This window comes from Mustela nivalis (genome assembly GCF_964662115.1).
Source record: "Mustela nivalis genome assembly, chromosome: 11".
Taxonomy (NCBI): Eukaryota; Metazoa; Chordata; class Mammalia; order Carnivora; family Mustelidae; genus Mustela; species Mustela nivalis.
This window is the reverse complement of record NC_139030.1, coordinates 41670547-41695394: the sequence shown is the minus strand read 5'-3', so window position 1 is coordinate 41695394 and position 24848 is coordinate 41670547. Positions and strand designations below refer to the sequence as shown.

Below are 24848 nucleotides of genomic sequence, written 5' to 3'. Positions count from 1 at the left end.
GACATTTAAGGCTATTTATTTTGTATAGCAGAAAGCTTTGATTTAAGAAATTTCAGACCAGGGGTGTCCCAGTGACTCAGCTGGTTAAGTGTCTGCCTTTGGCTCAGGTCATAACCCTAGGGTCCTGGGATCGAATTCTGCATTGGGCTCCTGTTTCTGCCTCTGCTTGGTGGTCCCCCTGTTTGTGCTTTCTCCTGCTCTCTGTCAAATAAATAAGTTAAAAATCTTTTTTAAAAATTTCAGACCACTGTTATGATATAGATACCAGAAATCTATTTAGCGTCTCTCTTGTCACCCATGAATACATAGTTGGACACTTGGGCAAAACTTCACGGTGGTGACATTTGAGACCTGAGCCAGGACTTCGAGGATGTTCAGTGGTTCAGCAGGCAGAAAAGAGCACCAGATGTAAAGGGAACAGCACATGCAAAAGCTCAGAGGTGGGGTGGGATTCGATGTTCATGTTTGGAGGAAAATAGGATATCCGGTGTATTTGAACAGGGTGGAAGTCAAGCAGATACTGTATAAGGCTGCAGATTGCATCCTGCTGAAGAGTTAATATCATCCTCTCAGATGATAAATTTCATTTTGATCAAGGACTCACAAATTTTTATATCCGGATTCAGAGGGTTCCCAGGAGCTCTGATGTTTACCTGTAGGTCCATAGGCCCCTTTTCCCCAAGCTGTAGAGAATAATTAAGAATCAGGAATAAAGCCTGGGTGGCTCAGTGGGTTAAAGCCTCTGCCTTCTGCTCAGGTCATGATCCCAGGTCCTGGGATCGAGCCCTGCATCAGGCTCCTTGCTCAGCTGGGAGCCTGCTTCCTCCTCTCTCTGCCTACCTCTCTGCCTACCTGTGATCCTATCTGTCAAATAATAAAATCTTTAAAAAGAAAAAAAAAAAAAGGATCAGGAATAAGACAGTCAAATATATGCTATAAGAAAGGACTCTGATGGCAGCAAAAATGCCTGTGAGGGGAGAGTGGTAGGAAGTGGAAACATCAGGAGACGGACACATTTTAACCAAGGCCACTGGTGGTCGAGAGCGCCGAAGAGCGGTATTAGGAAAACAGAACGTGGGAAATAGAATTTCCCAGACTTGGGGTGAGCTACATGGGAAGGTTGCGAATGACGTGGCTAGCTTGGTTTAAGCATAGATAGCGATGTCACTAATAAAAGCTGAAGACAAGAAGAGGCAAAGGTGGACAAAGGGACAAGGTTAGAAAGGTAAGAGGCTCAATTTTTAGACCCATTGAGTTTCAGGTGCCCACGATCATTCCAATGGAAACATCCAGTGGACAGTTGGAAATGCATCCTGGAAAAGAAGTCAGCATTAGGAGAGAGACTTAGCCATCTCCCTAGCGAATGGTAGGTTGAAGCCCTCCGGGTTAGGAGTTAGGCAGGGCCGCCCTGGGCGAGCAGCAGTGAGCCTGGCCGGGGAGAAGGGACTCAGGGGAGATGCAGTAGCATCAATGCACCCAAGTTTCCTGGGCGTTGGGTCTGTTCTGAACACTTCATGTGCATCAGCTCACTTAGTCCTCTGCGCCTCTGTGAAGGAGCCACATTTTCCACGTGAGGAACCCAGGTCACCTTCAGTGGTGACTTAGTGGTGAGCCAATGAGAGTGAATTAAGATACTTTTTGTCATAAGTCTTTTATAGATTTAAATATAGATGGGTAAGCTTTGATGACAGTATTTCCTTACTTTCCCCCCGGTTCTGTGAAGTAAATATAGTAGGATCATCAGAATTCATGAAGGAAGCATGATCGGAGACTTCCATAAATTTCCAAATTCCCTGGCTTTTTCTCACATGAATATTCTGTTAAGATTCATGCATTTCTTAATATAGTCTTATTTAATAGCTAAAGCTTTCCCCTAAGTTTTTTCTCCTCATGAATGAGCATTTGGGGCATTAGTTGGAGCACTTCCTGAAATGGTTTCTTGAGTCACATTTTCATATTTCCTCTTAGAATATACATTGGACTTCCTTAGCAGTGATCTGAGTTTTCACTGAACTCTACTTCCCCTTCTAAACGATCCAGACTTCTCTTGTTTACTTACATGCATCGCTTCCTTAGAACCTCTTTATTTTGTTTTCCTTTTAATACTACTCTAGCAGTAGAGATCTTCTTTGGAGACCATTTTCTCAGAGTAGTTTTTTTGGGTCAGTTCACGAGTTATGTACATTGAGGAGCAAAAAACAATGAAATCACACCAAGTTGCCATACCTGGGTTCTCTGCTAGGAAGGGGTCAGCAAACTGTGGTCCAAGGACTGAATGGAATCCACCACTTTTTTGTAAGGAAAGTTTTGCTGGAATATAGCCATCCTCATTCATTTTGCCTCTGGCCGCTTTCCTGCTACAATGGCAGAGTTGCAAATGTATGACCCACAAAACCTAAAATGTTCACTGATTTGGACCTTCACAGGGAAAGTACTAATTCTTGCTCTAGAGCATATTCTTTTTAAAGGATCAGAATATGTCCAAAGCATATTTTAAAACTTTTTTAAAAAAGATTTTTTTTGTTTTTGTTCTTGTTTTTGTTTTTTAAGATTTATCCATTTATTTGAGAGAGAGAGAGAGCAAGTGAGGAGTGGGTCAGAGGAAAAAAGAGAGAATCCTGAAGCAGATTCCCTGCTGACCACAGGGCTGCGGCTCCCTCCGAGGACACCAAGATCATGACCTGAGCCGAAATCCAGAGTCGGCCCTTAACCACCTAAGCCACCCCAGCACTCCATATAGCACTTGACAATTTTTTAATGAAATTTTATTCAACTGAATAATAGAACCATGGAGTAGCTTCTGTATTATTTGTTTTTTTGGTTATAAAACAAATTGTCAAGGGAATAATAAAATTGAAGACTCCTTTAAGTAATAGATAATCAGAATTCTTACCTGTATAATCAGTCATCTGAATTTTTGTCAGCATTGACAAAATTATTAAATTTGGAAGGCCAAGACTTGTTGTCAAACAGGATCACATTCTGCTCTGTCAAATAGAAGTTCCTCCTGTGTCCCTCTTGGATGCCCACTCTCCCAGGTAGCTCCACCCTCCTCTGAGGTCCTCTGTTGCCTCTGGATTCTCTTTCCTCAAATTTGTTCTCCTGGATTGGCCCCACTGATGCATAATCACATGATTCCACTGCTCTGAACTCAACTCCTGTTCTCTACAGCCCACCTAGTAAAATCTGGTCCTGCGCTAGCATTTAAGACCTTCCACAGAAGCCTTTGTGGAAGGTCGTAAGTGTTCCATACCTCCTCTCTGCCTTTTCTCCACACCAACCCTCCTTTTTTTTTGTACCCTAGACTCTGAGTACTGAAATAAGTCTGTGCTTTATCCTCTGTTGATTTTCATACACTTTTCATCATTGTTTGAAATGTCCTTGGTATCCATCTCTGCTTTTGTTCATTTCTTGCCTGAATCTACTCATCTTTCAGATGTCTCCTTTTGAGCAAGTCCCCCCCCATCTACTTTCCACCTGCCTCAGAACTTCTAAGGTAGAATGAATATTTTCATGCCATGAATATCCATAATATATTTTCTGGTTTTGTAACTTAAAAAGATTATTCACATACTGTATCCTGTTATCTATGGCTAAGCTCTAAATGTTTTTTTAAAGATTTTATTTATTTATTTGACACAGAGAGAGAGATCACAAGTAGGTGGAGAAGCAGGCAGTGGGAGGGGGAAAGCAGGTTCCCCTCTGAGCAGAGAGCCGGATGTGGGGCTTGATCCCAGGACCCTGAGACCATGACCTGAGCTGAAGGCAGAGCCTTAACCCACTGAGTCACCCGGGTGCCCCAATTTCTTTTTTATTTTATTTTATTTTATTTATTTAAATAATCTCTACACCTCACGTGGGGCTCGACCTCATGACCCAGATATCAAGAGTCCCATGCTTTTCTGATTGAGCCAGCCAGGTGCCCCTCAACTCTAAATTTCTTAAGGGAAGGAGCTTTATATTTATTGATTGTTACATTTCTATGTTTCTTTAATGTCTGGTTTTAATGTTTGGATATAATAACTGCACAATGACTTAGTGTTGAGTGGATAAATTAATTAATGCTTAATATCAGTTGTGAAAACTCTGTTATGTTTTATCAGATGGTGAATTTTAGCTTATTTGATATATGGTAGCACGAATGAGATTAGATACATTTCTGAGTTAAAAATCAGCTCTTCAGTTATTGACAGGAAAACCACAGTAGTTGCTAGGTGAAAGTGCCTACAGATCGTGTTTTTCATCTTTAGGAAGTTACCACAGACAGCTTGTTTTCATAGAACGTTGGGTTGTAGCACTAAATCTATCCTCCAGGCGTTTAGACAGTGTAGAAATCCTCAGTGTATTTGAGATTGTCACAGATAAGAAGAGGAAAATCAATTTCTTGTCTTAACCTTGTTGCAAGTGAAAAAATCAAAATAGCAAAATCTTTTTACCAACTAAGGTATTTAGTGGAGATGGTAGACCAAGTAGACAAGATAATGAGAGAAGGTCTTATGCCATAGTTTAGGTTACAGTTTTCTGGGAAAGCAATTTACGATGTTTAACCTTAAATAAAGACCATTCCATTTTTGTGAACATGATGCGGGCATTGAGTCAGCACAATGGGTCACCTAATGTGCAGAAAATAGTCAGAAACATCTCATCTCTTATTTTGTTGTGAAATAGACTTTGCTATATAGACCGCTAACTTTGTGTAAATACTCTTCTGCTGGTCTTTCTGTTTTTACTATTTTAAGAATCTTTACTTTAGTATGTTACAGAATGATAGAGCTCGCTTTCTCTTGTCTCCATCTTGCATTCTATGCATTAACTTAGTAGCTACGCCAGACAGTCTAGTGTTTGGTAGGATACATCATGTGCTCTGAGGGGCCTGACTAAGGAATGAGCGGAATGTGTGGGGAGTGTGCTGGACAAGAACATGGTGTATAGTGGGCAAAATTCAGACCGTGGGAGGATTAGTCACACAACTTACAGGAAAAATTCTGTTGCAAAGATAATGGATCATTTACTTCCTGAATAAGCCATTCAGAAGGAACCTTTGCCAAATCACTCAACTCTCCCTGCTTAGATTCTTCAAAGACTCCTACCCAGTTACTGGTTGGTTTAGACGACTTTGTCTGAATCAGCCTTTCCAACCTTTACAATTTCTAATTTATTAATTGCTTAGGTGGAAGGTGTTGGGGAAGCTTTTTGGTCTATAGAATATAACATTAAATGAGAACATAATTCCTTTCATGTGTTTTGATAAAAAGCAGATTAATTTTTTTAAAAAAGCATTAATTTTGATCATAGATTTAAAAAGAAACTTCCTCTTCCCTTGTCTGAGTATACTTTCAACAAGAGCTTTAAGAGTTAATCTTCAATATGTGTTGTCACAAGGAGTAATCAGACTTGAACTTTATAAGCTTAGTACCTTTGGACTTCTGCTGCACACAGTTTGTGTGTAAGGGAAAAAGCCCTGTACAGTTTCTTAATTAAATGAAGTTTTGTTGTCATTTGGTTAGACTTCCTGGTTTTTTAACAAGACAATATATTAGCCACCTGCAAATGTGGAACTTGAATATGGTGATATAAATCTTTCTGTCCTAATCAAGTTTGTTTTTTTTTTTAAAGATTTTATTTATTTTATTTGACAGACAGAGATTACAAGTAGGCAGAGAGGCAGGCAGAGAGAGAGAGAGAGGAGGAAGCAGGCTCCTTGCTGAGCAGAGAGCCCGATGCGGGACTAGATCCCAGGACCCTGAGATCATGACCTGAGCCGAAGGCAGCGGCTTAACCCACTGAGCCACCCAGGCGCCCCTGTCCTAATCAAGTTTTTGAGGCTGAATTAAAGTAATTATGCCTAATATTTCTGGCTTCAGGAACTATCAGGGATGACTGATTATATCTGAACCACATATTGATAGAGTGCTAATTTTTAATCAGAATGGTCAGCCACCCCCACTCCCCGAAGGTTATAGAAGGTTCTGCACTTTATTGTGGTTGCTGTCATCTTGAAAGTTGTGCAGAATGTCCATATGAACCTTCATTATAGTCTCAAAACAAGCCAAAAGCTTTATGCTGTGACATTCCATACACGCTGTGTAGAAAAACACGCTTTTGTGCAAAAGGAACAATAATAGATTAATTTCTTACAAATCACATTCATACAAATAGAAGTATTGTAAGTTTCACTTTTTAACTCATACTTACTGTGTGCAGGAAACCAAGGTCCAGTCTTTGCTTCTCAGACTCAGCACAGTCTGATAGAGGAGATAACAGGTGTAAGCAAGACAGCTCTATATACCAGTAGAACTGACCAAGATATCAGGTGAGATAAGTTGCTTCTTTCTAGCAGAGATCCGTGAAGGTTTTGGTGATAGTGATTTTGAGGTAGGTTTTGAAGGACGTATAGGCAAAGAGAAAAGAGATGAATGAAGTGGAAAAATGCTCCTTGGGCTAGGCTGGCAACAAAACACATGCACCATCTGGGAATCCCTTAGATGTGGTGAGCAGGGTTCACCTGCCTTCTTCCTTTCCTCTGCTGCTGGACGGGGGGAAACAGAGAGGAAACCATGATTTTACTCCATGGTCTTCTTTTCTCTTTTACTCTCCCACTTGCCCTTTCGGGATTGTAAGAGGTTATGGCGAGTAAGACTAGGGAAGAGGAATGGGCACGGGCAAAAAGAACCTGCAGTTTAGCATGGGGGTGGGGGCGATGGGGGGGTGGGCTTTGCCATAGTTTTCTTCTTTTACTTTTTCAGTGTCCTCTCCTTTTCCAAAGCTTGGCAGAGTCCATCATAGTAAAGAGCAAAGAAAAGTGGGGAGGGGGTTTCCTGCAGCAGACCATATTCAGTCTGCCTACAATTATGTGGGATTAAAGAGTAGGGATTGAGTGGTGTTTGCAGAAAGAAAAAAAAAAAAGAAAGCAGGTGTCATGCTGAGCATACAAAAATAATCTTGATGGACCCTGACTTTAGTTCTAGGTCATCATAGCAGTCATCAATGACATTTTACTTAGGACCTATAAGATGTATGGGCTTGCCTTACAGCGTAATAGAGGTTTTTAAAAAAACATTTTTTGTAGAGGTGTAGGGGGTGTTAAGATACCCCCCCCCCGTTTTTTCCTGGAAAAATGTTACTTATAGGAGCAGTCACAGCAGAGGCTCCTGAGTAGGCATCAATCGTTTGCTCCTCTGTGAAGTCTTTGTCTTTCAGAATATGTATTTGTGCATTTTTTTTCCTTTTCCTTAAATAAAAAGAGAAAAACCAAAACCAAGTGAAAAAAGAGGCTTGAAAAATAATCAAACCTGGGGACTTTTAAAGCTTTTTAAAACTACCTTGTGAATAACCAAACTTGCTGGAGAGGTTTATGCTTTGAAGGAAAAACTTTCTGTCTCATTTCAGGATCAGAGTAACCCTACTCTGATCTTCTACTTTGGAGTACCAGGTTTTTCTTCTTCTTCCCCCTCTTCCTTCTCCTCTTCCTCCTCCTCTTTTCTCCTCCCCCCGCCACTACTTCTTCTTTGCCTTAAAGTGAACATAGTTTATCTTCTCATAAAATATCCTTTGCCTTCTGAGAAATAATATCAAGTTGAAAACTGTATTCTTTGATAGTATAGTCAGCTTAAAAAAAATTATTTATTTGACAGAACAATAGAGCACAAGCAAGGGCAACAGTAGGGAGAGAGAGGGAGAAGCAGACTCCTGATGAAGGGCTCTGTCCCAGGACCCTGGGATCATGCCCTAAACCAAAGGCAGACACCCAGCCATATGAGCCACCCAGGTGCCCCTAGTCAGTTCTTTCTGCTGAAGATTGTTCTAGGAGTTTGGCAGTTGCCCTCTGTATGGCACATTACAGACTACGAGTGAGTCTTTATCAGGGTACATAGTACGGTTATGTGGTGAAACTACTTTACACTTACTGTTTTTAAAAACTAAGATTTAGGGGCACGTAGGTGGCTCAGTCAGTTAAGCATCTGACTCTTGATCTCAGCTCAGGGATTGATCTCATTGTGGTGAATTCAAGCCCTGCATTAGGCTCTGTGCTAGGTGTGGAGCCTTACAGGAAGGAAGGAAGGAAGGAGGGAAAGAAACTGGGTGTGGAGCCTACTTACATACGTACATACACACATACACACACACTAAGGTTAGCATTTAATTGGAGAGTTAAACATGTTTTTGGAAAATCTGCTTTGCCCCCTTTTAGAAAATATCTGCTATATAAATTGAGAGTTTTCTTAGTCCAGACTCTGGGTAAGATGTCAGTTATGAGTGTTACAGATGGCTGATGCATTCAGTGGCTACATCCTTGAGACTCCGTAAGACTGAGCAAAAGAGGTAAAAATCTGAGACCATCCCTTATGAACTTTCTCCTCAAAAGATATACTGGAAAGAATTTTCTGATTGGTCATCCACAGTCCCCTGAGAAGCTCATGGAAGTTCTGTGGAGTTGTACTATGTGAGCGTAATCTCTCTTTTTCAGTTCTGCCCCTTGCCATAAAACAGCAAGAGAAAGAAATCAAGGAGCCGCTCCTGTCATTGACCAGATCACCCCAGCACGGTCAACAGACAGACCGAGTCCCAGGGAAAAGGCTGCTGGCATCTGAGGATAAACCACTTTGAACAGCTTTTACCTTAACACTGGCTGGAAGACTTTGACACCTGGTTACAAGGTGAGTTAGGAGAACACAAGCTTAAGATCAGACATAGGATTAGATTAGGCAGCGCTTAATAACAGCAAAAGATTAGTGAGACGTTACCAAATCACGGGAAGATGTTTCTTTATACATTCTTTTCTGTGTTCTATGAGACTGCAAAGTAATATATAATAATCCTGGTTATGTTTAGGCATCTTCATAAAAAGTTCTGCTGTATTTTTTTTTTTTTAGGCTAGGAAGTAGAAAAACATGCCAAAAGATTTGTTAACCTTTTTCTATGTGTAGTCTGACATCATGTGGAAATAAGACATTGCCCTTCCCTTCTGGGGTAAAAAAGCTGCAGATAATAAGCCCACAAAAGGAAATGTTAACCCTGCTTGATTATTTACGTATATGTACATAGGTACCTGCATACACATATTCTTAAAATGTATCCCTTTTTTAATAATCTTTCTTAGAAAACCAGTGGTTGATTTTCTTTTTTGCCCAAGAGACTGAAATAACTAATCAGATGTCAGCAATGCTTACTATGGTGTGGGGGCTCCTTGTCATCTTTGGTATTTGTGGTTATTATTTTCAGAGCCACGTCACATATGCTGTGTGATATCTTAGGCTCAGTGACTTCGATCTTCACAATTCGGACACATTCCTCCCAGTTAACACAAAAATTTCTACTGTCCGAGGTCAGTGATGCCCCGAGTGGGAGGGTGTACCAGCAGAGTTCTTATGGGCTCTCACAAGCTATGTATCCTCTACTCAAACTCTTATTTGCCCTGGGGCACAGGAGTGGTTGTGGTGTTAATTTAGACCTCTGTAATTTGGGAAACACCTCAAATCTTCTGATACTGCTCCTACCCTTTCCTTGCATGGACTGGTTCTTCTTGGTAGAGCAGAAACCAAGGCTCAACACTTTAATGTAATCATAGTTATGTGAGAAGCTTTTTGTTTATTACTGCCTTATTTAAAATTACATTTTAGAGCAGAGCTTGCCAACCAGCGGCCCATAGGTCAAATATTAGACAATAATCTTTTAACCTGTAAACATTTTCCTTTTTAAAATAGAGTTAATTCCCAATATTGGACAATCTAGAAACATCACAGAAAAAAATCAGATACCTGGCTTCTCTTGGAAGGTTAAAAATCTGGTCTTATTACTATTCCAAGGACTGAAGTTTACTAAGATTTACCGTTCCCTAAGTATTTAATGCAACCAGCCTTCCAGGTTCATGTCATGTGTCTTGGTGCCTGTAGGCGTTGGAGGTCAAGTCTCCTGCTTTGGGTGTCAGTTTCTTCTCCTCTCCTTTCATGACGTCACTTCCATGTACTTTATGCATAACACACTGTTAGTCTTCATTCTTGTTTGTCATTTTATTGCTTTATATGAAAGGTGTGTGTTTGGAAAGTGATGGTTTTCTGAAGTTGAGCCGACCCCTCTGAGACTGGCCTATGAAGAAGGAAGACTTTTCCAAAATCAGAATGGTCCATTGTTCTTAGTTTGGAAATCTGATTTTCATAGTGATGAGGTTTCCAGACCTTGAGGTTGTCATTTCAGAGTGATAGCGTATGAACCCAGAGTCCAGCACCTGATTTTACTGTTTTCTTCCTTGGGAGGCAAAACCGATTTGACCTCTTTTTGAATGATCCCCATGGAGATTGGAGTCCATCTACCAGCCCCCGACTCAGTCTGGACACCACAGTGATTCAGTGAACAATGTGCTCTGCCATCTACATGTGTGGAACTTTTGACATTGAGAAATCTTGCTGTCAGAATCAGGTGTACCTTCAGGCACAGTAGGTTGTAGTCAAATCACAAAGTGTCTCCTTCTGCATCTTCGATCGCTATATACTGTTGGAAGCTGAACTCTTTACGGGGATGTTCCTGTTAATTTGATATTGAATCAAACTTTTATACAGTAATAAAGAACTTTAACCACAAAAACATTTCAAATCATAGGGTCCTTTTCTGTGTACATTATCTAAACCCAAACATTAATTATTTGATCAGCGTTTACAGTAGAGGAAACTGACTCACTCCCCAAACAGCAGTGCTTGTCCCAACAACTCACTTACCTTTGAATGGATAGTGCCTGTTACTTTAAGTGGAGTTTAGGTCTCAGGATATCCATTTTTAATGTTGAAGCAGACAGGACTGAAGGCTGGCTGGTCTGGATGTTTATTTCAGGTGGTTTAGGGTCCTGGCTGCATTACTTTGCTCTGTCTCAGGGAATCTCCTAGGTCAGTATTGCTTAGGATCTCTTGATACTTGACCACAAACAGAGACGAAATATACATGAGTCCCTGTGACCATCAGGTTTAATTTCATGGAAATAAAGTAAATGGAAATTTGTTCCCATACACATTTGCTGAGTTGTGAGTTGACCACGAGACAGAAGTTAAACTCTTCTTTTTTCTTTTTTTTAAAGATTTTATTTATTTATTTGAGAGAGAGAGAGAGAGAGGGAGAGTATGAGAGGAGAGAGGTCAGCAGGAGAAGCAGACTCCCCGCTGAGCAGGGAGCCCGATGCGGGACTTGATCCCAGGACTCCAGGACCAGGACCTGAGCCAAAGGCAGTCGCCCAACCAACTGAGCCAGGCGCCCCTAAACTTTTCTTTAAAAGGAAAATGCAAGCATCTCATTTCCTTTATGAAATGTGTTTATTTGTATTGTTCTTTCAACATAGGAATTAGTTTGTATGCATGTATACTCGGGAAATATTTCAGAAAGCCCCTTTTTATCTCATTTTGTTGAAGTTCTGTTATTACCTCCCCATTCCCCTTTTCTTAACCAGGACTGACCAAATGGGGTAGGGAGTACTTCAAAGCCATTATGGACATATAAAACAGGTTGGAATGTCATGAAAAAGGTAAACTCAGTAAATCCGCTAACCAGTCAGCAAATATAACATGGATAGAGGAGAAACTCTTTGCTGATGTTTGCTCCCTTTTATTTGGTTTGAGGTCTGTGAGACTCCTCCCTTAGGTAGTGGATATGGAGGCGATATCCAGTGAGAATTGGTAATGCCAGTGTCATTTCACCTGCCCCTTTCTTCCTCTCCCAGGCTTCTCCTTCTCTTCTGTCTCAGGTTGAAGGAGGTCTCTTCTACTCAACAGACATCTAATTCTAAAGAGCTGAAGGGGCCAGGGGGAAGGTAGCAGGCCAGTAGCCAGGTCTTTTCTACAGGGAAGCGGAATGAGAGGACCTCAGAACTTCCTTCTCACTCCATTGAGAAGAGTGGAAACAAATGACCAGGGAAGAGTCTCTCTGCAGGGATAAAAGCTGTGCTCAGACCAGTTGATGCCCCCTGTACATGGTCTTTCTCATTCTCGTAGGTGAGATTTTGGAAAAATGGTCACCCCCAAATCTGAAAAATTTAGACCAGCTTTGAAAAGTAAATTGTGCATTAGATACATATCCGGTAAAATTGGAATGAAGCAGTAAGTGGGAAAAAAACAAGTATGCTTTAATAATATAGGTTTCATAAGTGAATAGTAGGGAGGAAGGAAATTTTGATTTATTTAAGAGTCTTTTTGTCTTTTGCTGGTTTTTTCTCTACTTTAAAAAAAATACCTTTCATTTAGAAAAATTTCAAACTATACAAAGGTAAAGAGAGTAAATTGTATAGTGAATTCCCATATACACACTTATTTATCCCTCTTCCCTTTTATTGTTAGGTGAAGTAGACATCGGGATGCCTGGGTGGCTCAGTCAGTTAAGTGTCTGCCTTCAGCTCAAGCCATGATCCCAGAGTCCTGGGATGGAGCCCTGCATCAGGCTTTCGGCTCAGTGGGGAGCCTGCTTCTCCCTCGCGCTCTCCCTGCTGGTGCTTGTGCTCTCTCTCTCAGTCTCTCTGACAAATCAAATAAATAAATAAACAAACAAACAAATAAATAAGATCTTTAGAAATAGATGTCATGTGTTTGGGTCAACTAGTATTTGACCCTGAAATACAGTCATCCAGGAAAAGCAGAGTACGAGCTTAAAATTAACTTTTTGATAGACAGTTTCAGAATTAGTGCTTTAATTTCTTTAAAGGGTGGTCAAAGATATTTCTTTTTGTGTTTTTTTGTTTTTTGTTTTTGTTTTTGTTTTTTCTTTTAGGGCAAGAGTTTCCTTTTTCCTTGAGTATCATCATAGATTCATAGATTTTTAAAATATTTATGTTTTTAATTAATTACAGTGATTTCCCTCCCCAGATCCTCAAATAATACCTCTTTTGTTCCTTGGGATTCCCTTCAAATTGGCTCCTATGTATACATACAGAAGAGAGAGCCTATCATAAAAGAATCCCAGTGAATTTTCACCAACTAACCATTTCCATATTATCAGCAACCAGATCAAGATAGAGAACATCCTGGAAGCACTCCTGTCCCATTAATTTCTTGACCCTGCTTTTCTGTACCAAGAGAGTGCCCCAAGCTCCTTTTGTACATTTCCTACCCCAGTCTAAGTACCAGCCATCCCAAGAAACCTCGTTCTTTTAAATAGTTAATGGAATTCAGAAACTACAGTCTGCGTGTTAAGAGGGCTCATTCTTCAGGTTTTCACTGTTTCTCGGCTTTTTCAAGGGCAGGGTAGAAACTATAGATATTTAAAAATAAAACATCTGAGTTCAAACTGACTTTTTTTCAAGTTAACTTTATGGTGTTTTGATATTATTTGATTTTATATCTGTATCTCTTTTCACTTACACTGAAAATCTTGGTTCAAAATAAGATTACCAATTTACTTGCTTTATTCTTTAAGTACATAAAATAGTTTCAAATGAATAAGCTCAGCATGACTACTACTTATTATGACTTTAATTTTATGCAGAAAAAAAGCTCTAGAGTTTTATTTATCCTTTATTATCATTGGTTTTGGTCTTTCGAAATTTATGTGTGAGGTTAGAAAATGTTTCCTACAACTCCGTTTTTAGAAGCAATGTTGATATGTTTCTTGGCAGTGAAATTCAGTCTATTCAACATTTAGTTCACCGGATATTTTGAGTTATTTGCCACTCAATACATCGTAAGCAGGAGACCGTCCAGAAGCGACAGTGGGATTATTGTCCTCTTTGGATGGGGGATGGGTTTGTGCTGCATTAGATATATTTATTAGCGTCTACCCTTCCTCAACAGTGTGGGTCCAGAGATAGAAGAAAAACATTCTAAATGAAGTAAAGAGCCTGAAAGTGCCCCATTCTTGTCTTCTTGCTTCTTTTTTTTTTTGATAAATGGATATTTGACCGATCTATATTTTGGAATGCCCTTTTCCCCCCTAGGTTGGTCAAGTGATCAAGTGCTTTGATTTTGAACATATTTTCTAATATTTGATCATGGGATCAATGCAAGTGCTCATAGAGAATATGGGGATAGGTAGTCTCCTGCCTCCCTGCCTTCCTGCCAGACATCTATCCTTCCTTTCTTTCTCCTCCACCCGGGTGATTCCTGGACCCAGAGCTGAGGGCTGAGCAAGGGAGGGAGAAGGAGAGCTACATCACTCCCTGTTTTGTCTTTTAAACTTTTCACTTTTCTCCTCAAAATGTCTTATTCCCAAACTGCCACCATAAGGTTAGAATCCAGTATTTGAGTTCTTTCAAATAAACTTTTACATACAGAAGGATAATTAAGACTGTAATTAATCCAACTTTGAGGTGGATTTAAAATTTTTCTTTATTGACTTTTCACATCAGATGAATAATACTAGGAAGTACTGTGTGTGGTAAACCAATGAGACACTTCTTTCTTCTATTTATTTTAATTTATTTTAATCCCAGTATAGTTAACGTAGAGTGTTCTATTAATTTCAGGTGTAGCAATGAGACACTTCTACTTTGAAAAGTTTGGCTTTCAGAGAACAAGGATGTATCAGGAGTAACAATTCTAAACTTTGCAGCAGTTAAGAAGTGATTTCAAAGGTGATGGACTAACACACAGGCTTCCCGAAACTTCACTGTGTATGACTGGTGGTAGATGTGTTTTAAAATAAATTTTTATTTATTATTACTTTTTCATTATGTTCAGTTAGCTAACATAGAGTACATCCTTAGTGTTTGACGTAGTGTTCAACGACCCATTAGTCGTGTATAACACTCAGTGCTCCTGGGTATTAAGGATGGTGGTAGACTTTTAAGGTTTGAGGTTTCAGAAACAATGACAACTGAAATATATGTGTGTTTTATCCTGTGCCTTGTGTCATTCCTGCTGGGTCTGCAGTGTTCACTCATTTGTGGAGGCATTTGTTCATTCATTCAGTCATCCTTCTAGCAACGTCTCTTGAGCATCTGTCCCCTCAGAATATACCAGTCATATTTTGGGCCCAAGGATTATAATAAGGAGAACAGGAATCATAACTGGTAAAGTGTCTGGGAACAGATAATATGCTGATAAACAAATGAACCCAACTATTGGGTGGGAGAAGTGTTGTGAAGGAAATGAAAAAAATATTGTGCTAGAAAGTGACAGAGATGGTATCTATTTTGAGGTGACATGAGCTGAGAACTGAAGGCTAGTGTGCTGACTACATTTACATGTTCAGAGTACTGAATTTGAGAGCACTGGACAGTTTATTTAAACAATACCTACAAATTTGGCATGTGAATTTATTTTCAAATGTCTTTTTTTTTTTTTTTAAGTTGGGACTTTAAGGTTAAAATCTCTTGTGTTGTCAGCTTCTAAAAACTGGAGGAAGTCCTTGGGGAAGAGTAAATGGGAACTTGGCTGTGGTATATTTGTAACTCCTCTGCAAATCTTGAATTATTCCAAAATAAAACACTTAAAAGAAAGAACTGGTGAAGAAATACCAAAGTTTATAGTAAATCAAGTACAGTGTCTCTTCAATTTGCAGAGATGACGTTGCCGGATTTCCACAGGAAGGGACTGTGGGGAGGCTGGTGCATGTTGAGAATTTATTACTTAAATGCTCTTATACCTGGCCCATCACTCATTTTTGGACTTGCCCGATTTTCTCCTTTTTTAAGTCTTCATTTTAGCTTATTAGATGTCAGAAATATAACAAAACTTACAAATAAAGTTAACTGATGTTTTTCCTTCTTAAAAATAATTTATGCATTTCTTGAAATACTCTTGGACTACTTAGGATGTTATCTTTCAGGTGAAAGGGAGCGAACCTTTTTCACACGGAGCTTTTCAACGTACTGGCCTCTTAGATAAAAGTTTGCCCCTGTCAAAGCAATCCTCTCTGCCCTTTATCTTATTAGTATTTTTTAATTCATGTATTTCTAAACATAAAGCATCTTCTTTTACACATTAGGGTGATAGAGAAATCTGAAGTCGACAAGAAGGCATTAAATTCAGAATCTCCTTTGTGAACGCTTTGCCAACTGTTGTGTGGATTAACAGACCTGCCGTGGGAAGCTGTTTGGGAGTCTGTAGTCTTTAAAAGTACTTTGCAATATCTGGTCCTGAGAATGCTTCCTAATCTTCCATCACCTAGTTCAAACATTAACAAGTTATAGCCCACAGGCAAAACTGGCTTGCAAACCCGGCTTTAGAAATTAAGTTTTGGGTGCCTGGGTGGCTCAGTGGGTTAAGCCGCTGCCTTCGGCTCAGGTCATGATCTCAGAGTCCTGGGATCGAGTCCCGCATCGGGCTCTCTGCTCAGCAGAGAGCCTGCTTTCCTCTCTCTCTCTCTGCCTGCCTCTCCATCTACTTGTGATTTCTCTCTGTCAAATAAATAAATAAAATCTTTAAAAAAAAAAAAAAGAAATTAAGTTTTAGCGGGACATAGCCATGCTTATTCACGTGCGTAGTTTCTGTGGCTGCTTTTCCCACTACAATAGCAGTGTTCAGTAGCTGCGGGGAGAAAATATATATTTTGTCTGGCCCTTGGTAAAAAGTTTGCTCACCTTCGATGGAATCAGACGGTGACTGGGTGATCTCTTCCCATTTCTGAATCTAGGAACCCAAAAATGTAGTCGCAAGCATTAGTATACAATAAAATCCTGTCGGTTCATGACAGAGCTCTGCTTTATCTTATTCTTTATTTATAAATGGAGATACTGTGTGAGTGGGTAGTAAAAATAGTTTTTCGTAAGCTTGCCGAAGTTTTCAGTAATGATTTTAGTAGTATGAAGGCCATTTATATGCATGTGAAATGCTAAACATTTCAGCTATCACTTGAAATTCTTATAATTTTTTTTAATTTCTGAGGGAATATGTTAACAATTCTTTATTTTTGAGGCTTTAGATCTATTACTTGGGAGTGACTCTGTGTCATACTGTATTATTATTCCCTAGTGCTAGTGTTAGGTCAGTAAAGAACAAGGTTGGATGGGCAGTCCTTCACACCTACTGCCCAGAGTCAGGCTTGTTGAAACATAGGGCCTGGCCTCACAGGTTTTGACCCGCTAGTATGGACAAGCTCAAGAATTTGCATTTGAAACAAGTTCCCAGGTGGCATGTTGGTCCTGGGTCCACCTTCCAAAACCTCTCTAGCAGATGGCTAGTGTTGGCATTTTCCGGGCTTTGGATTTGGGGAAGAGTAGCTTTTTTTCATCTCAGCTCAGTATCAAATGATATATTAAAACTTCCTTTGAATTCCTTAAACTTCCACTCATCATCTTTGTGACAAGACTCATCAATGAACCACATACCATTTTACTACTTTTATCTGTTTTCTAGTCCCAAACTTCTGTTGCTATTGCTGCCCGTCCTCACTACTCTTGGGCTTTGCTTTAGAAGGGAACAGGGTGGTATGCCTGTGTGGCTCAGTTCGTTAAGTGTCAGACCCTCAATTTTGGCTCAGGTCATGATCTCAGGGTCATGAGATCAAGCCCCACGTCTGGCTCCATGCTTAGCGTACAATCTACTTGAGATTCTTTCTCTTTCCCTCTGTGCCTTGCCCACCTCCATATTCTTTCTCTCTCTTGCTGTCAAATAAATAAATAAATCCTAAAAAAAAAAAAAAAAAAGTCCCTTTACTGTTGTTTTCAGTGGAGTTTGGGGGTAAAATAGATCCTGTATACAGTCTTTGAGCTTTATCCCAATATGTGTGTGTATTTTTTTTTTTTTTTTAGGATTTATTTATTTGAGAGAGAGCGAGCATGGGGGAGGGGCAGAGAGAGAGAGAAAGAATCTTAGTAGACTCCTTGCTGAGCTCAGACCCACCCCACCAGCGTAGGGGGTGGGGGGCTCCATCTTCTGATCCTGAGATCACCACCTGAGCTGAAACCAAGAGGTGGATGCTTTAAATATACCACCCACGGTGTGTATTTTAAAGTACCTCTTTCTTTCTTGATTCCTGTAAAATCCCATGACGTCAGTTGGGCACTGAAGTATCTTCCCTGCATAAAGGAAACAAAAGTCCTGAAGCACAACATCTTGTGATCTGCTGGAAAAGGAAGGCTCAAGCACAGACTTTGTGCCATCCATTTGTTGTTGTTGTTTTTAACTATAACGTACCGTGCATTAGAGACTATCCAGACCTCAAATGTAGTTTATCAAGCCATTACTATTACTTCACTTTATATCAGTCTCAATTATTTTTGGTACTAAAATAATCTTAAGTGTGTTATTTGATCATTCTCTTATATTTGAGTGTAGGCTTGTTTTTAATAAGGATATGGCCCCAGCTCCATTTAAAGACATAAACTGGTACGTCAGTTTGTATTTGTGGACTTTAGTTAAATTATGCAGTTGGCCCCCCAAATGCTCTTGATCCTTTGATGGAAAATTAGCAAACCTTTTTCATAGGGGCTTTTGATAAAACAGTGTCATGGGTCAAATCAGTCTCAAAATTGGTAGTCTTGAGAGTTAGAGGTCCTGAACCTGTTCATGGAGGAAATTCATGCTCTCCCGGAAACAGTCATTTGGATAAGGGGCCCACAAGTGGAGGTGTAATAACTAACCATTTTGCAGTAAATGCCAAATTATGGCATTTACTTCTTACAACTTCATGAAATTGATGTTTATATTCCTGTTTTATCAATAAGGAAACTGAGGCACAGAGAAATTAAGTAAATTCCCCAAGGTTTCATAGCGAGGAAATGGCAAAGTTGGGATAGGTTTCAGACCTAGGCAATCCATGTTTTGTTTCGTTTTTTTCTTTTCAGTGTAAAAATAAAAGGAAAAGACAGCATAGGATCTAGGCAGTGGGGTACTGGCAAAGGCTTAAAAATAAGCCCTGGTTAAAAAAGGGGGCACTGCTGATTCGCCTGGCTTACATACTCTCACCATGGCCAATTTCACGTTCCCAAAGGAGGTCTCTGAAGGCTGGGCTGGCGAGAGATGCACCCAGTGCCCCCTGGAGACTGAAGTGGCTCCAGCTTACCACGAGGTGGGGGTGAAGATTATCACACCCCAGTTAAATGAGTACCTGAGGCTGAAGAGCCTGGGCCCCACCCTAAATCCTCCGTTATTGTCAGCTCTGCCTTCTCTCCCGTGGCAATGAATGAGAAATAATTGAAACCAGCTTTCATACTTACTGAATGCCCAATGCAAACAGAAGTATGAGCTCTCTGATACGTGGGTAAAGGCCTACCTAAACCTTGCTATCCTGGAGGGGTAGCAGTTTTAAAAAATTCTGTGGAAGGCTCCTAATCAGGAAATATTTGTGACTGGGTAGATAATGGCTAGTAAATTAGGTGGGTGGCAGGTGCGGTAACTCTTGGCAGTCAGGCTAATTCATTTGTGTTTTGAAAGAATTACACTCCTGCCTCTATATCCTGCTCCTCATGTATGACCTGGCACCAGGGAGAACAGAACAGATAATGCCCTGGGCCTCAAGAGTACCATTAGCAGCCGGGTGGGTCTTTTTTTAGGACCAACATGAGGTTTTCTCTTGGGAATGTTGAACTTTGTACAGTCTTCCTAACTACTGAACAGATAAGAAACTCCAGTCTGCAACTCATTTGGATTATTTTGGCCTATCAAATATAATAAAATCAAAGAACTGGCCTGAGGGTGATGTCTCAGGCAGGCTGGTGTCACAATCAACTGTATTTAATGTCTGTAATAGAGGGCTTACGTCTTCACTGAAGCGAGAAGCCCAGGAAACAATCTGACTGGTTATTATAGCCCCTGACATCAGACTACAGTGATGAAAGGGACATAGCCCCCCCTCACAAAGATCACACGGAACCAGGACAGATAAACACAGGGCGGTGCATATTCAATAAATTATGTATGCATAACTATAGAAGTAATACAGATCGATGCGGCAATTCTAATAGATTAAGAAAGATTTTACAAACAAAATGAAACCTGAGCATAAAATAGTACGAAACTAATGTCTGCATGTTATAAAAGTCATTATAGGTGATAATATAGGGCTTTTTTTATTGTTATAAAATATACATAAAATTTGCCATTTTAACAGCTTTAAAATTCTCGTTTCAGAGGCATTATATACCTTCACATTATTCTATAACCATCCCCACTGCTGTGGTCGGAACGTCGAGGTCCCCCCAAAATTCATATGTTGAAATCCTAATTCCCAAGGGGATAATATTAGGAAGTGGGAGGTAATTAGGTCCTGAGGGTACAGCCCAGGCGAATGGAATGAAAAGGGATTCTGTAGAGATCCCTTGCCCCCTTCTGCTAGGGGAGGACGCAATAAGAAGATGGCCAACTGTGAACCAAGAGGTGGTTTTTTGCCAGATTCCAAATCCACTGGTGCCATGATACCAGACTTCCCAGCCTCCAGAACGGTGGGAAATAGATGCTTGTTTATGAGCTGCTTAGTCTACGGTATTTTGTTTCAGCCGTCCCAGTAGACTCAGACAACCACTTTTTTCTGTTTTTATTTGAAGTGCAGTTGACATACGATGTTACATTAGTTTCAGGTGTGCAGCACAGGGATTGGACAACTCTGTGTGAGGCTGTGCTTGCCACAAGTGTAGCCGCCATCTGTCACCCTCCAGTGCTATTGCAATACCATTGACGGTTTTCCCTAGGCTGTGTCTTCCATCCCTATGACTTAGTCATTCCGTAACTGGAAGCCTGTAGCTCCCACTCCTCTTCAGCCATTTTGCCCATTCCCCCACCCCAGACAACAACTTTTCTTGAGAACTTTTTCATCTTTTTTTTTTTTTTAAGATTTAATTTATTTATTTGACAGAGAAATCACAAGTAGGCAGAGAGGCAGGCAGAGAGAGAGAGGAGGAAGCCGATTCCCTGCTGAGCAGAGAGCCCGATGTGGGACTCCATCCCAGGACCCTGAGTTCATGACCTGAGCCGAAGGCAGAGGCTTTAACCCACTGGGCCACCCAGGTGCCCGAGAACTTTTTCATCTTTTAAACAGAAATTCTGTACTTATTAAACACAAGCTCCATGTTCCCCACTCACAGACCCTGCCAACCACCCATCTACTTTCTGCCTCTGTGAGTTTGACCACTCTAGGTACTGCATATAAGTAGACTCCTACAATATTTGTCCTTATTTTACATAGCCAGATGTCTTCAAAGTTCATGCACATCGTAACATGTATCAGAATTTCCATCCTTTTTAAGGATGAATGATACTCCTTTGTACGAATATACCACATTTTGTTTATTCATTCATCTGATGATGGACACTTGAATTGCTTCCATATCTTAGCTATTATGAAGAACGCTGCTATGAATATGGATACACAAATATCTGTTCAAGTCCCTGCTTTCAATTCTTTTTGGTATATACCCAGAACTGGAATTGCTGAATCATGTAGTAATTTTATTTTTAACTTCTAAAGAACCTCCATACCATTTTCTTTTTTTAAAATAGATTTCTCTTTAATTTATTTTATCTTACTCTTTTTTATTTTATGTATTTACGAGAGAGAGAGTGAATATGGGTAGAGGGAGCAGGAGTAGATGGGGCAGAGGAAGAGGGAGAAGCAGACTCCCCACTGAGCAGGGACCCCCCCCCCCCGAGGTGGGGCTCGACCCCAGGACCCTGGGATCATGACTTGAGCTGAAGGCAGAGGCTTAATTGCCTGAGCCACCCACATGCCCCCACCATTACCATTTTCAATAGCAGTTACGCCATTTTACATTTTACATTCCCAGTGACAGTGCATCAGAGTGCATTTTCAACCTAAGCCAATTTATCTGCTTTAGCCAACTCTTCAGTATACCTCAGCTTAGTACAGAAACGCTTATTTTGACAGGAAATTCTTCTAGAGAACAGGACATTTGCTGCTGCTCGTCACTTGGTGCCTCGGTAACAGTTTATATGCAGTCAACATGGATTAATGCATTATTATTTTAGGTCACAAAGCAGAAGCCAATTCTTCAGTGTTTCCTGTTGTTGCCAAAAGGTATGCACTCTTCTGACAATCCGTACTTATTAGCAGTCACGGGAACTGTAGTTCCCAATATTATTTTTCCTGTTAAAATAGGAATTATGACACTACCCAGCTTCATTTCAAAACATGTTAGTGAGAGTCAGCAATCAAATGCTGAAGGAAAAAGTGGCTGACAAATCTTAGAAAATTAGCTCTGGTAAAATTATCGAAGTGACACTTGAAACGGCCTTGTCAAAAGTGTTCGTGGCACACACTTCCATCAGAATCAAATGTCCTGTGATCTCATTCTATTAAATATATGATCCAGCTTTTGTGCCCGTGGATTGTTTTTTTTAATCTATACTGGTAACAACAGTCGTCTTAGAAATATGAACTCCCAAGGATGTACGTTCTTAGCCACTTGATAATCTGACAAAAGCTGGTGAATATCTCCCTAGGAAAATAAGATGCGTGTATACCCAGCACTTTCAACATCATTTGTGGTTTTTTATTTTTTGTTTTTTTAAAGATTTTATTTCTTCATTTGAGAGAAAGAGACAGAGAAAGAGAAAGCACAAGCAGGGGGAGAGGCAGATAGAGGGAGAAGGAGAAGCAGGCTCCCCACTGAGCAGGGAGCCCGATGAGGGGCTCCATCCCAGGACTCTGGGGTCATGACCTGAGCTGAAGGCAGATGCTTAACCATCTGAGCCACCCAGGTGCCCCATTTCTAGGTTATGAATGTGCTAAATCCAACCTGAATCCCAGGTTAAACTCCTCTATAAATTTGTATTGCTTTCCATCAGTACCATCCTGTAAGAAAAAAACCAAAAAAACAACAAAAAAACAAAAAACCTAGACTTGTCATTTGGTTAATTAATTAATTAATTAATTAGTAAATTAAGGGAGGGTAAATAGCAATGTAAGAATTTGTGGCATGGTCTTTGAGGTCAAATAGATTTGGAAACCAAACCGAGGATCCTATTTAATAAATTTCCTAAACCCTACGTTGGTCATCTGTACACTATGAATAACAGAAGAGTTCCTGGCTGGGAAGTGTGACATCTGGCCTGACACATGCTAAGAGGCTGCTGTTTTTATTGGTATTTTTCTCCTGACTCAGTAGAGAAAGCTGGGAAGGAGGTGATAATCTGTTCTCTAGGTCCCTACCTCAAAATAATATGTTTGATACGTCATTTTTTTACTCGATAATTGTTTGAAAGGCCATTTATGTTTTATTAATTATAAAATTCATAGATGTCCAGAGAAGAATTACTCGAGGGAATAGTATGAGGTGTTTGGTTGTTCAGGATAAGGACCAATTCCCTAATCTGTTTATGATTACAGGGTTTTGAAGACTCAGTTCTGAGAATAGTCCAGTGCATAATGTCCAAACCCCAATAAAACCTAAAATAAGAGGAAATAGCTGGGCCATATTCCTGAATAAAAGTTTCCTACCAATTACAAGATTAAAACTAGATTAGTAAGAATATATAATTATTAAATCTAGGGCATATGTCCCTGTTAGAAAATACATCAGCTCAGAAAAAAAAAAAAATCAGCTCAAATCACAGATTTCAAATAAGGTCATTGCCACATTATAATTTAATAGATTAGTGTGATATTCAAAGATGGCTGACTTCAGCTGACTTTCAGGAAAACTTTGATATGAAAAGTTACCAATAAATAAGTAGAACAATTCTTAAATCATTAGAGGGAGTTTAAGCTGGTTCACAAACCAGTGTGGCACTGATTCTGGCACTTTCCCCAAGAATTTGTTTAGGTTTAGTGTCGCAGTCTGTTTATTTTGAGTTGTGTACTCCTTCCTTTGCTAGTGCTGTGTGCTGAAAGGGATGTGCCATTGCTGGTACCTCATGGCTCTCTGGGATGCTGTCCTCTTACTCCATATGATGTAGAAGAGAGATCCATGAAGAACAGATGTTCCCTTCATGAGGCTATTAGAACCATGCCCTGGCATTCTCTGGTGCTTTTCCTAGGAATGGAAATTTGATGGACCATGGTCTTTGGTGGGCCATGGGTCTTTGAACCTGGACACAGGAACTCACAATGGGAAAGGCTCAGGAAAGGGTGTCTATCTGGCCAGAATATGAAGCACCACTACCTCACTCCACCCCCCACCCCACCCCGCCAGGCCTCTCTACTCCCTGAACTGAGGCCTTTGCTGATTCAGCCCTGGGGCAGATCCCCAGCTTTCCCCACATCTTGGTCCTTGGAGGCAGCTTTTATGGAGCCTTCCCCCACCCTGTTTATTTTCTTTGACCTTGATTGTGCCCAAGGATCAGTTGGACAGCTGCAGGGGGATTTTTTGTTCTTGTTATCTGGAAGATCCCTCCCTGAGAGTGCTTTGTCAGATGCATACGACATACTGGTTCCAGTCATTGTGATAGCCACAGGGCTCTCTTTAGGCAGATTTCCAGTAAATAACATATTTGTAATCATGAAGTTTCGAGAAAGTTGGGAAGAACCTGTATCAGAGTTTCTCAAGGGCTAGAATTCTCAAGTTATAATTTTGAGAGTTTATAATTTTCTTAAATATTTGTGGATGAATATTAAATGGCATACTTTTTTTTTAAGATTTTTATTTATTTATTTGACAGAGATCACAAGTAGGCAGAGAGGCAGGCAGAGAGACAGGGGAAAGCAGGTTCCCCGCTGAGCAGAGAACCGGATGCGGGGCTCCATCCCAGGACCCTGGGATCACAACCCGAGCCGAAAGCAGAGGCTTTAACCCACTGAGCCACCCAGGTGCCCCTTAAATGGTATACTTTTTAAATCAGGATGATTATAGAATATTTAGCTTTTGAATAGTTATCACTTTTAGTTACTTATAGATTGCAACAATTATCTAATAACTTAGTGCCTTCTAGTCCTTGGTTATATATTTTTTATGACCTTCATTCTGTACACTTTTTCTACATATTTAGAAATGAACATATAAATAAATAAATAATGTAAAATAAGTCAATAAAGCCAAGACATTTATT

General features: G+C 40.2%; 1 protein-coding gene across 18 annotated transcripts in view; it reads left to right on the top strand.

Moving 5' to 3' along the window:
- OSBPL6 (oxysterol binding protein like 6) overlaps window positions 1-24848 on the top strand; it is a 207412-nt gene that overhangs the window by 85303 nt on the left and 97261 nt on the right. For 16 of the 18 annotated variants that reach the window (XM_082689387.1, XM_082689383.1, XM_082689384.1 and 13 more), the window contains one exon: window positions 8468-8657. The exons of the other annotated variants lie outside the window; for them this stretch is intronic. The gene's annotated coding sequence lies outside the window, so the exon portion shown is untranslated. The remainder of the gene's footprint in view (window positions 1-8467; window positions 8658-24848) is intronic. 18 annotated transcript variants of the gene reach the window in all.